At 36.8% G+C, this 12,636-nt stretch overlaps 1 long non-coding RNA gene across 1 annotated transcript in view; it reads right to left on the bottom strand.

Annotated features, from left to right (window-relative positions):
- LOC123574484 (uncharacterized) overlaps window positions 1-12,636 on the bottom strand; it is a 29,350-nt gene that overhangs the window by 12,138 nt on the left and 4,576 nt on the right. The gene's annotated exons all lie outside the window — the stretch shown is intronic.

The following is a 12,636-nucleotide window of genomic DNA, read 5'->3' as shown; positions in this document are numbered from 1 at the left end:
ATATAATGCTACAACCATAATAATTTAAAATATGTTGTAGCTTTCACCATGAAAATGTGTTTACATGGAGCGTAGGCATTGTGCCTGTGCTTCGAACCCAGCAGAGAACGTTGACTGGAACTCTAGAATACAGGAGTATAATTCAAAAAGACCCTGACAACTTGGAGAAATGGTCAGAAACAAGCAGAATGAGGTCTTCTGAGTGCAGGGTCACACAACAGACAAGGAAAAAGACCAATGAACTCCACAAATGGGGATCTAGGGCTGGCAGCAACTCCCAGGCTGACTGTGAATCAGAAGTATGGACTGTGTGAACTAGCGGACTCCTGAGCAGCCGCTGCACCCTGTCAGGCCCCGATACGAAACTGCATGTAGCCTTAGCCCACCCAACTCGATCCTGGTTCAAAATGGAATGATTCAAAGTGAATGAAGAGGAGTCCAAGCAGGACATTTTAATCAAAAGGAAAAAAGGCCAACCCTCAAAGACTTAATGTCCACACATATATAGATGATAGTCCTCAAAGGAACTTGCCAAATATTGTATGGATTATTTCTCAAACACCTTTAAAAACAACAGCTAGTAAAAATCAACTCAATTTATCGTTGGAGAAACTCAAAGTCTGTGCCCCCACCAAATCTCCTGGTAAAATGTAATCCCCTGTGTTGGAGGTGGGGCCTGAGGGAAGTGTTTGGATCATGGGGGCGGATCTCTCATGAATGGCTTAAGGAGCCAGCCTCTTGATGAGGAGTGAGTTCACGGGAGATCTGGTCGTTTAAAAGTGTGTGATATCTACCCCCTTCACTCGTGCCCCTGGTCTGGCCATGTGAGATGACTGTTCCTCCTTTCGAAACCCTCCTGCCATGGCTGTAAGTTTCCTGAGGCTTCACCAGAGACCAAGTGGATGCCAGAGCCATGCTTCCTGTATAGCCTGGAGAACTGTGAGCCAATTAAATATCTTTCCTTTATAAATTACGCAGCTTCAGGTATTTCTTTATAGCAATGAAGAATGGCCTAACACAGGGGCACAGGGCATCTTCACCAAGTGTAGTCCCTGCAGCAATGCTGATCAGTATTCATAGATGACACTGGGTGTTGGAAACAAGACACGGCAAAGGGAAGAGGAAATGAAGACTTGAGGAAAAGCCCAAGACGAAGAAGAAAGAGAAAAGGAAGAGTGTAAGTGCAGTTATGGATATACAACCATGTGGGCAGTAGAGGTAGAAATTAATCCATGGACCCTGATATTTTTTTTCAAATGCAGAATGTAATAATAACAGTAGAAATGACAGTAATAAATAATATTCACAGAGGTATCAAAATCTTTGTTGGCCATTAAGAATCTCTAATTTGGTCAACTCCAACACAGGGGATTAGATCTCAACAGGAGATTTGGCGGGGACACAGATTTTGACAGTTTCTCCATTGATAAATTGAGTTGCTTTTCACTAGCTGCTGTTTTTAGGAAACTGAGCCCTATAAAGGTGTTTAACTTATTTTATTTGCCAGCCCACTATCTCCAGGGATTTTGACTAGCATTTAATTGTTTCCCTCTTAACAACAAATGTATTAAGGAAATTCTGTAAACGTAGGCAAATCATTAATCCATTATAAAGTTTATTATTTCTCAGTCTAAATTGTGTTTGCATTTGTTTATGGGAGTTGTGGTAATAGCATTCAAAGTTATTGAAGTGTCTTGAGGTAGTGATTCTGGTTAATGTTTGACAGTGATCATCGTGGTGAGCCTTTGTGTGAGTGTGTCTGTGAAGGAGTGGCTACTTAACTTGCAGGGCCCAGTGAAAAATTAAAATGTGGGACTTCGACAAGGACCCAGACATCCCCTACCCAAGGACTGAACTCTAACACAGGGAGAGCAGCCAACCCTCACTCCCAATAGATTGCAACTTCCCTTTCAGGATGTGCTAGGTATCTGAATTGGTACCTGCCAATTGGCATTCTGAATGTACCCTAATGCTGCAGGAGCTGGGCAGGGCTGGTATTCACCTTCCCCTGCCCCAAGACAGCACAGCACACACCTATCCTGACCTTCCCCAAGCCTGCACCTAGGACTTGCAGGTGGCCAAAGACTATACTGAATAGAAACTTGCTCTAGTTGCATGTCCATGAAACCCACTGTGTGTGCCTCAAAAATAACAATAACCTTTCTAGGGAATTTTAAAAAATATTTTCACATTTAATTAATATAAACATGCAAGATTGTCCCAAACAAATGCTATTTTGAAAGTTATCCCCCTTATGAGGCCATGAACAATTTCCAACAACACAGAATAATTCACAGCTGCCCTTCTCATTTTTATTTGTTTATTTATTGTTTTTTAGAAATGTGGTCTCACTATGTTGACCAACCTGGAATGCTGTGGCTATTCACAGACACAATCATAGAATTTACAGCCTCAAAAATCTTGTGCTCAATTGATCATCCTGCCTCAGCCTCCCTAGTAGCTGGTGCTACTGTGCCAAGCTAATTCATGGCTCTCTTTTTGTCCAAATCTGGGAACCAGTTTATAGTCTCATCACTGAGAGTCATCACTTTCCCTTACATCCAATTATAGTATCGATTGATCTATCTGTTTTTTTTTTGTTGTTGTTATTTTTTATTTTATTTATTTATTTATTTATTTTTTTGAGCCGGAGTCTCGCTCTGTCACCCAGGCTGGAGTACAGTGGCACAATCTTGGCTCCCTGCAAACTCTACCTCCAGGGTTCACACCATTCTCCTGCTCAGCCTCCTGAGTAGCTGGGATTACAGGCGCCTGCCACTACGTCTGGCTAATTTTTTGTATTTTTAGTAGAGGCGGGGTTTCACTGTGTTAACCAGGATGATCTTGATCTCCTGACCTTGTGATCCGCCTGCCTCCGCCTCCCGAAGTGCTGGGATTATAGGCATGAGCCACCGCACCCAGATGCTATCTGTTATTTTATATATTATATTATATAGTATTAGATATATACAAATAAGCACATATGTGTGTATATTTTTTCCAGTAAGAGAAATAAATTTATGTCAATGCTAAGTTCTAATTTCCAACAAACTGCCTTTCAAGGAAGTGGCATTTTCATTAGTCTTTATATTCATAGACAAACCCAATACACAGCTATTATTAGGGAAAATGTGTCCCGTTATGAATCTGTTTGAGAAATGACAAATAATGTTGAAACTATCCTAAGGTGGTAATTTGATGGAATAAAATAGTTTCAAACACCTCTTTACTCCCATTTAATTTCACCTTTACTCATGGGTAATCACTGATGTAATTCATTGTTCATAAGCTTTTCTAAAAATTGAGGAATCATTTTGCTATGAGACGTTCACTTGGAGATCTAGAAAGTCATCTCAAATTTAGAGCAGACTTCTTTCATAATTATCTTTACACTAATTTTGTTTACAGCCAAGCAGGATCACGTCAGTCCTACAAATTGTCAGTGGAATTGAATTTCAGGCAACTCTTGCTTTTTTGCCAGCCTTCCTCCTCTCTCATCAGATGGGTACGATCAGAAGTGGGGGTTGGGGCCATTCTTTAAACTCTGACATATAATTTGCGTGGGTCTCCAATCCTAGTAAAAGCACGGTATTGGCTATGTAGAAATAGTTTTAAAAAAGGTTCCTTCCAATGATTGCTACCCTAATCCCCTTCTATATAAGAATTGGAGCTGCCACTGCTCTTCAACTCCAGGAAAATACTTCTGGTGTTAAGAGAGTCAAGGTCACCTATACAGAGTTTAAAGGACACCAAGCCACTTACTAAGCTTTCTAATTCCCCTTTCACCATCTCCCTCAAATATCAGACATCAGTCTGTGAACTGTGATTATCCCTTCCCTAAACTCCTCCTTACCCTAAAAATCAATCTTACACACCTGCCAAGGTGATAGCCATTTAAATTAGCCTATCTGATCACCAAAATTAAACCAATCTAGGTTCCTCCTTTGCATTAAGAAGTCAACTTCAAAAAAAAATACCTGATCACTGTCAATGTCATTAAGTAGGCAGCATGTTATAGTGGAAAGGGCATGGACATTAAAGTGATTCAAATTTTGATTCGGCTTTTATTAGCTTTGTGAACTCAGAGAAGTAGCTTCATCTCCCGGAGCCTCAGCGTCTTTAACCAAACGTAGACATGATCACCATAAACAGGACAACCTATGTGTCCCTGCCTTGTAGATAACAAGGTTACTTATAAGTTTGATTATTACTTATTGATATATATGAAACATAAAATGAAATAATCTTTTCATTTTTTGTGTGTAATCAAGATCTTAAGGAACTGGGGAAGAAGGCATATATATACATATGTGTGTATATATACGTATATATATGTACATACATACATATATATGTATATGCAAGCTTTATATATATACACATATACACATAAAAGCTTTCTATGTGTGTGTGTATATATGTATATACATATGTGTGTGTGTATATGTGTGTGTGTGTATATATGTGTGTGTGTGTGTATATATGTTTGTGTGTATATATATCTCTCCAGGCTGGCGTTTAGTGGTGTGATCTTGGCTCACTGCAACATGCACCACTAGGGTTCAAGTGATTCTCCTGCCTCAGCCTCCCGAGTAGCTGGGATTACAGGTGCCCACCACCATGCCTGGCTAATTTTTGTATTTTTAATAGAGATGGAGTTTCACCACGTTGGCCAGGCTGGTCTCGAACTCCTGACCTCAAGTGATCCTCCCACTTTGGCCTCACAAAGTGCTGGAATTACAGGCATGAGCCACCACGCCCAGCCAAATATATTACATTTTCATAACTTTAATGTATAAAAGGCGATTCACAGAAAGAGAAAGGCAAGTTTCAAGTGGGATTCTCGGTTTAAGTTGTGGATACTTGAGATGTAATCCAAAGGTATCTTACAGCTTAGGGAAGACAGAGAGTAAATGAGCTTGGAAATCGGAAAGAAAAATTGGCTTACCTTTCAATTGGTCTAGCACTACTTTCATTCTTACTCCCAGATTCTCCCAGTACACAGATTGTTACAGGGGGACACGTTGTTCCTTAATGTGCAAAGTTAGTGCTTGTTTGCACACAATGAATTAGCTCCAAAAGGGAAAAGTGACCAGAAACTATTTCATTTTCTCTATGCATCTCTGTTAATAAAAAGGTGTAATTCCTCAGAGAAAACACTGGTGAAAGAGAGTTCTGCTGGTGTGTTTGTGGCCCCCAATCAGGATAACAATTGGAAACTGTAGCAGATAGTCTTAGAGTGAAATGCAAAGCAAACACATGAATATACCCACATATATTCCCATACTATTTTCATCATTGATTAACCAGCCACATGACCTTTTCAGTAAGAGAAATAATTGGCAGTTTTAACAGACGAAAAATTGATCCCATTACTCAGGATAGAATTTTCCACCTTTTTCAAAAGAGATGCTTATTAAAGAGGTCAGGTTTTTTTTTCCCCTCAGGGTCATGCATATGTAAGTAAGCATAGCTATTATGTGCCATCTATAAGAATAGACGGGTGAGCCATAAACACAAACATTCACATACAGCCAGGTCTCCAGCGTTCCTGTTCACCAATTACAGTAATGCTGATGACATATCTAGTTTAATGCATATGGCATTAAAGTAGTCCCCCCTTTTCTAGGAAAATCTAATTACACCAAACCCAAGCACTCAATCAAACCTGTTATTCTGTGGCTAAACAGCCTGGCGTTAATGCAATTTGAGGAGATACAGGCCGTGACTAGAGACGTCATGTATTAACAATATCTAATGGGAGCTCCCGTAGGTAAATGAATATGCTAACAAGCAAGATCACTGCTAAATCTAATATCTTTAAGCTGTTTAATTCCAAACAGTCCCTTAATAAATCAATTGACCGGGAGAGCTGATGCCCCTATCAATTATTCAAGAGGGCAAATAAATATTTCAGATGATTTGATAGGAAGGCTGGTGCTGGTCTTATAGAAAGCTTTGCATTTCATTAGCCTCTTGCTAAAAGTTTTATAATGAGCAGAACACAGGTGGCATCCCCACTGCAGAAATGGAAAAGAGGGAAATAAGAGATTGGAGATCAAGACTTCCTTCATCTCTGAATTATTCCATTATCCAAACTTTTCTTTTTTAATGTGAAAATTGGAGTCAAGTCCCCCAAAGAATTATCATTCTCTGCAATCACAAAGGAAATTAAAATGATCAAAAGTATGTCATATTGCAAGAGTCTTAATTGTAATTCCTATTGGAAATGCAATTATCAGATACCAATATCGTGAATATAATTTATGCGTTTCCACATCCAAATAGCCCTTCACCAAATATTTAATATTATCAATTCCATTTTCCAGAAGAAAAAACTGAGTTCCCCTAGTCATTTAGAAAGTGCTGACTAGGTCACCTGTGTTTGAAAGCAGGCACTTTTTTTTATTCTTTAGAGACCATTATTCATATTGAAAGCATACATTCCTGTTTAACATGGTATCTGTCTTATGAATAATCCACATTTAGGTTGTGATCCTTTGTACCAAGAAATAAAAGAAACGGAAAAGTATTAAAGTGATTGACATCATTTTTCTTAATGTGCATGTGCATGTTTGTATGTTTCAAATGGACTTAGTAGAGAAAGATTCAAGAGGAAAAAATGAATGCAACTAAGTCACTTATCCCCAGAATAGTGGACACAAACAGTAACACTATTGCCTCTTGTTTCATACTGTGGAGGTGGCGACCCAGATGCTATTGGAAATGCTTGAAAACTACGGATGCCTTAAATAAGCATTTCCATATTATCTGTGAAAGAAAAGTATTTGTTTTTTTCTTAATCTCAGGTATTGATCAAACAACAACTTTATCAAATATTGAGATTGCAGGTTGTGAAATTAAAACAGTATGTCCTCTCAACAGCATTTTACAGTTTACAAATGTAAAATCTCTCTTAAGTTGCTGTAAGCATTATTGTTATGAGAAGTACTGTAGAAGAGAAAAAGAATTTAGATTATCTGAAAAATAAAACTTAATTGTCAGAATGTTTGAATGTAAAAGCAGTTGACGACTATTTTTCTAAATAAAAAGATCCATATAAAAAATCAGTGGATGAGTATTTTCTGTGCAGGCAGTTATACTCTACAAAATACTCAATGAGCTATGAAAAAGACATCTCAGCCACAGAAAATCATAATTTAAATGTTAGGTTTGTTCATTTTTCAGCTTCATGAATCAATAGAGTAAATCCTTTATATTATTCTGTAAGTAAAATCTGGTCATGTTTAAAATCAGATTTTGGGACTTCTACTCATCAGAAGTACCTTTTCATGGAGCCATTTAATTAACTGTTTATTTCTTTAATATTCTCAACCCCACAGAAACCATCAAGAATTTAAACAAGATGACAGATGTAACATATCTGGCAATGTCCTCATCCTCCCCTGCCTCAAATACCTAGTGATTACAGAATTTTTTTTTGAATTTATTTTACCTGAAAAAAATTCTATTGAATCAGAAATTAAAAAGATTATCTTAAAGATAGAAGGCATGTGAAATTGAACTTAAGAAGGGGACAAGAGCCAGAAATCTATCAGGAGAGAACTTTCATGGAGGGTAGAATTATGTCCTGGGGTGCTCCAAAGAGAGAGAGCAGAAAGGGTACCCCATGGAATGACACTTTGAATGCCATATCTGGAGGGTCTAGGCAATGAAGCCCTTTACAACTCTAAACTTTCTGAAGGGATCAGGAAACAGAGTATGGTGATTCCCAGGCTGGAAATAAAACTTTCATACTTAAAAAGTATTTTCTCTTCATTGCTGAGGAAGGCCTCTATAATTAGATGCATAAACTAGCGCATATGACCAAGAAACACACATAGTTGGTCAAAGACAAGAAAGATATCTATCTCCACAACTTTGGGAAACAGAGCAAACAGATCAATATATGAAAATAAGCACAGGTGGCCAGGGGTAGTGGCTCATGCCTGTAGTCCCAACACTTTGGGAGGTTGAAGCCAGTTGATCACCTGAGGTCAGGCATTTGAGACCAGCCGGGGCAACATGGTGAAACCCCGTCTCTACTAAAATGCAAAAATAACCCGGTCATGGTGCCACATGCCTGTAGTCCCAGCTACTCAGGAGACTGAGGCAGGAGAATCACTTGAATTGAGGAGGCGGAGGTTTCAGTGAGCTGAGATCACACCACCGCACTCCAGCCTGGGCGACTGAGTGAGACTCTGTCTTTTAAATAAATAAATATCACAGTTAAAACCCTTAGAGGGATGTAAGAAGCTAGGTAGTCCACCACAAAGGCAATTAAAAAGTTCAGAAATAAAATTATGATTATAAAAATATTAACAATAATACTGATAAAAATAGTAATAAAATTTCAATCCTGTGAATGAATAACACAGGAAGCACAACTGAAAAATGCCTTTAGTGAGCTGGAAGACTATCTAACATTTATAGACTCCTGTCTGAATATTCAACAAGAAATTGATCTTACATTCACTCCTGCCAAAGACCAGCTTGAGACAGGAAATATTTCAGAGTGGTGGATGGAAGCACAAATTAGTCATCTCTCCTCCCCTCTAAGAACCCAAAGTTTTATCTTCAGATTAAAGTAAATCATCAAACCACAACTACCAGGACAATAAAATCTTAACTTTTCAAAGCAATGTCTTCTTTGAGTTGAGATTTAACATTATATTCTCAGCCTTCGTAGGAGGGTATTACAAGAAATGGCCTTTTGAAGAATGTTCTGTATTTTCAGAAGATCAGAGTTGAAGACATTTCCCACCATATTGCCTAATGTCCCATAGATGAAGATCTATATGACACTGTTGGTGCTAAACATTTAGTACCAGAAAAATAATTTTTCCCCAGGAGATTTCCTTTATATGGTGATATAAAATCTATGTTTCAATGTGTATCCATTTTGCTTTGTTTGCCAAGAAGCCCCTAGCTAAATATATTAATTAACTAAATGATTCCAGATATGTTAAACATATATTTGTATATTCTTTATGCTGTTTTAAACCTGTCTTATTTTTTACATTTGACCTTAGGCTTTTATAGAAATAGTCAATTAAAATAAATAAAATCAACATTTTAAGCTGCCTAAAGTTTTTTATAAGCATCTAAGTTTATGTAATAAGTAAATAATAAAACATGAATTGAGTAGGGTCCCACAGTTTATCTAGGAGAATGACCTCTAAGTAATGTTTGGAAACCTAAAGCACATTAGATTGAGTTCTGGCTTACTAAAATCAAAGCAACAGCTTCTAAATTCCAATTACTATCAAAACTAGTCAAATCTTACCCTCAAACTTCACAGCTTTGAAGGCTTTTCCCTCTTTCCTCTAACACATACACCACTTGAACTTCCTTCTCATCTGAAGTAAATGACATCATATCCTCCTTCTCAGAACAGAAAGCTTTACAAAGAAATGTTATCTTTGCCCCATTGCCAATCATACAAACCCACATATATCTTCCATCCCTATTCTTTCAAATATTGAGTTTGAAAGAATGGGGATCTGGCAGGGGATGTGGAACTAAATTCAATTTTTATTTTATTATATTTTATACTAGCAATGCATAGCAGAAAAGAGAACTTGAACAACACTTTAAACAAATTAGATTTAACAGACAAGCATAGAACACTCTACCCAACAAGACCAGAATACATATTTTTCTCAAGTACACATGGAATAGTCTCCAGTGTAGACCGTATCTTAGGCTACAAAACAAGTCGTAATCAATTTTAAAAGATTGAAATTGTACAACTTTTTAAAATCACTATGGAATGAAACTAAAAATAACAGAAGGAAAACTGGAAAATTCACACATATGTGATAAGAGAGAGAGCATTTGTGTATGATAGCAGGAAGAACAAGGGATGGATAAGGATGAAAATATAGGTAGATTTATATGATTGGCAGTAGGGAAGAGGAAAGTCATTGAAAGTGAAGTATAGAAGTCTCCAACTATTGTTGTAGAACTATTTCTCCTTACAGTTCGATTAATGTTTGCTTGATAGATTTGGGGCTCTGTTATTTGGTGCATATATACTTACAATTGGTGTCTTCATATTACCTTATCCTTTTATCAGTATATGATTTTATTTTGTCTCTTAGAATAGTTTTTGACTTAAAATCTATTTTATCCCATAGTATCGCCCCCCTCAGCTCTCCTCTGGTTACTATTTATGTGAAGTGTGTTTTTTCATTCTTTCAATTCTATCCTATTTATTACTTTAGATCTAAAGTGAGTATTTTGTAGGCAGCATATAGTTGGATAATGGTTTGCTTAATTGTGCTGTTATCCATTTTGCCTATCTCTGCCTTTTGATTGGATAGTTTAACCCATTTATATTTAAGGTAATTCCTGATAAGGGAAGACTTCTGCCTTTTTGTTATTTGCCATCATTTCCTCCATTACTAGCTTATTTTGTGTTCAGTTGAAATTTTGTGTGTGTAATGACATGTTTTGCTTCTCTTCTCATTTTCTTTTGTATATAGACTATAGATATTTCATTTGCAGTTACCCTGGGGATTATATATAACATCTTAAAATTGTTACACTCTCATTTCAATTGATGCCAAATTAACTATTATTGCAAGTAGTAACTCTACAACAACTTTACTCTTTCTGCTCTTTTATGTTTCTGATGTCACAAAGTGTATCTTTACACATTATGTGACCAATAACATTGATTTATAATAATGTATTTGTCTTTTAAATCCTATAGTAAATACAACGTAGAGTTACAAACCAAAATTACTATACTAGTGGCTCTTTTTCTGTTTCTCCATATATTATATTCACATTTATTGGAGATCACTATAGGTTCATGAAGCTTTGAGTTACCGTGTAGCCTTTTAAAATTTCAACCTTAAAGACTCCCTTTGGCATTTGTTGTAGGGCAGGTCTAGTAGTAATAAACTCTCACAGCTTTAGCATATTATGGAATATCTTAACTTCTCCCCAAATCTTGAAGGACAGATTTTCTGGATCTGGTGTGTGAAGGAGTCACATATCTCTTGCTGCTTTCAAGATTCTTTGTCTTTTACAGGTTTGATTATAATGTATCTCTATGTGGGCTTATGAAGTTTACCTACTTGGAGTTTATTGAAATTGTTAGATCTGTAGATTCATTAATTTTATAAAGTTTGAGAAATATTCAACCATTATTTCTTCAAATAATCTTTTTTGTTCTTTTATTTCTCTCTTCCCCTTCTCAGAATCCCAAAATGCATATGTTGATCAGCTTGTGGGTGTCTTGCAAGTCCATTAAGTTCTGTTCACTTTTCTTTATTTCTTTGTCTTTCTGCTTCTAGGACACAATAATTTTAGTTTTTCTCTTTTCAAACTCACAAGTTCTTTCTCTTCCTGTTCAAATCTGCTATTGTACTTCCATAGTAAATTTTTAAATTACAACTATTGAACTTTTCAGCTCCAGATTTTTTTGTTTCTTTAAAGAAGATGTTCTATCTTTTTGTTGACATTCTCATTTTGTTCATATACCCTTTTTCTCATTTATTTTATTACCCATGTCCATGCCTTCCTTTAACACTTTGAACATATTTTAGACAATTGTTTTAAACACTTTGTCTAGTAATTTCATGTCTGGACTTCCTAGAAGGTGATTTCTGTTAGTTAATTATGCTCCTTGGAATGGGCCAAGTTTTTTTATTTCTTCGTATATCTTATTTTTTGTTGTTGTTGAAAATTAGAAATTTGATTATTATACTGTGGTAAGTCTGGAAACTAAAATCTCTTTTTCCCCAGGATTTTCCCTGTTTTGTTTGTTTGTTTGTTTTTAATGGTTGAAGGCTATAATGGTCAATTTATTTTGAGAATTTTCCAAATTATTTTTGCAAAGGCTATTCCTTACTGCATGTGATGATGGAAGTCTCTGTTCTTTTGATCTGTGTTCAGCTTATATTTTGATAAAATTGTCTTCAATTCCAGGAGCTCTCCCAGTCTTTGCAAACTGGTTCTGTTCTGTAAGAGCCAACACTTCAATAAAGGCCTATTCTGAGCCTAGAGATCAGTCTGAGGTGGAAGAGTAAGGTTTTCACAGGATTTTTTTGAGCATGCGTGTACCTGAACAGGTTCTTGGCCTTCTAAATGTCCCTGTAAATATGGCTGCTTCTGAATGTCCTAATTCTCCAAAGAATCTCAGCCTGGTTTCTTCTCTAGAGTTTAGTTAGCCTATTGTATGTTCTACCTATAAACTCTTGGCCCAGGTGCCTGCAGATCTGTCGTCACCTTGCACATTTTATGAGCAGTATCTGCCACTTTTTCACCTGAGTTGTGAATTAGACAAAACAAAGATGAGCACTTTGTGGCAATCCTTCATGCATTTACCAGGCAGGTTGAAACAGATGGGCACAGTAATTTTCAAATAAGGTCTGCTCTGCTTCCTCTAGTTGAAGGGAAGGAACTGGAAACCAGGCAGCTGCTATCTCAAACTGAAGACCACTGTCATGCCCGGGAGAGGCAGGAGGAGAGCAATTTAGAATGCCACAACATTTTTCTATTCTTTTAAGATGGGTTTTTCTTGATTGGGTGCTCACTTATTTGCTATAAACCTTTTATTGTTTTTCAGAGCTCTGAAAATATTGGTTTAGTTTCTGCATTTAAAAAAAAATTGTTTTTGAAGAA

Source organism: Macaca fascicularis, chromosome 7 (genome assembly GCF_037993035.2).
Source record: "Macaca fascicularis isolate 582-1 chromosome 7, T2T-MFA8v1.1".
Classification (NCBI taxonomy): domain Eukaryota; kingdom Metazoa; phylum Chordata; class Mammalia; order Primates; family Cercopithecidae; genus Macaca; species Macaca fascicularis.
The sequence above is the reverse complement of the archived record's forward strand: the minus strand, read 5'-3'. Positions and strand labels throughout refer to the sequence as shown.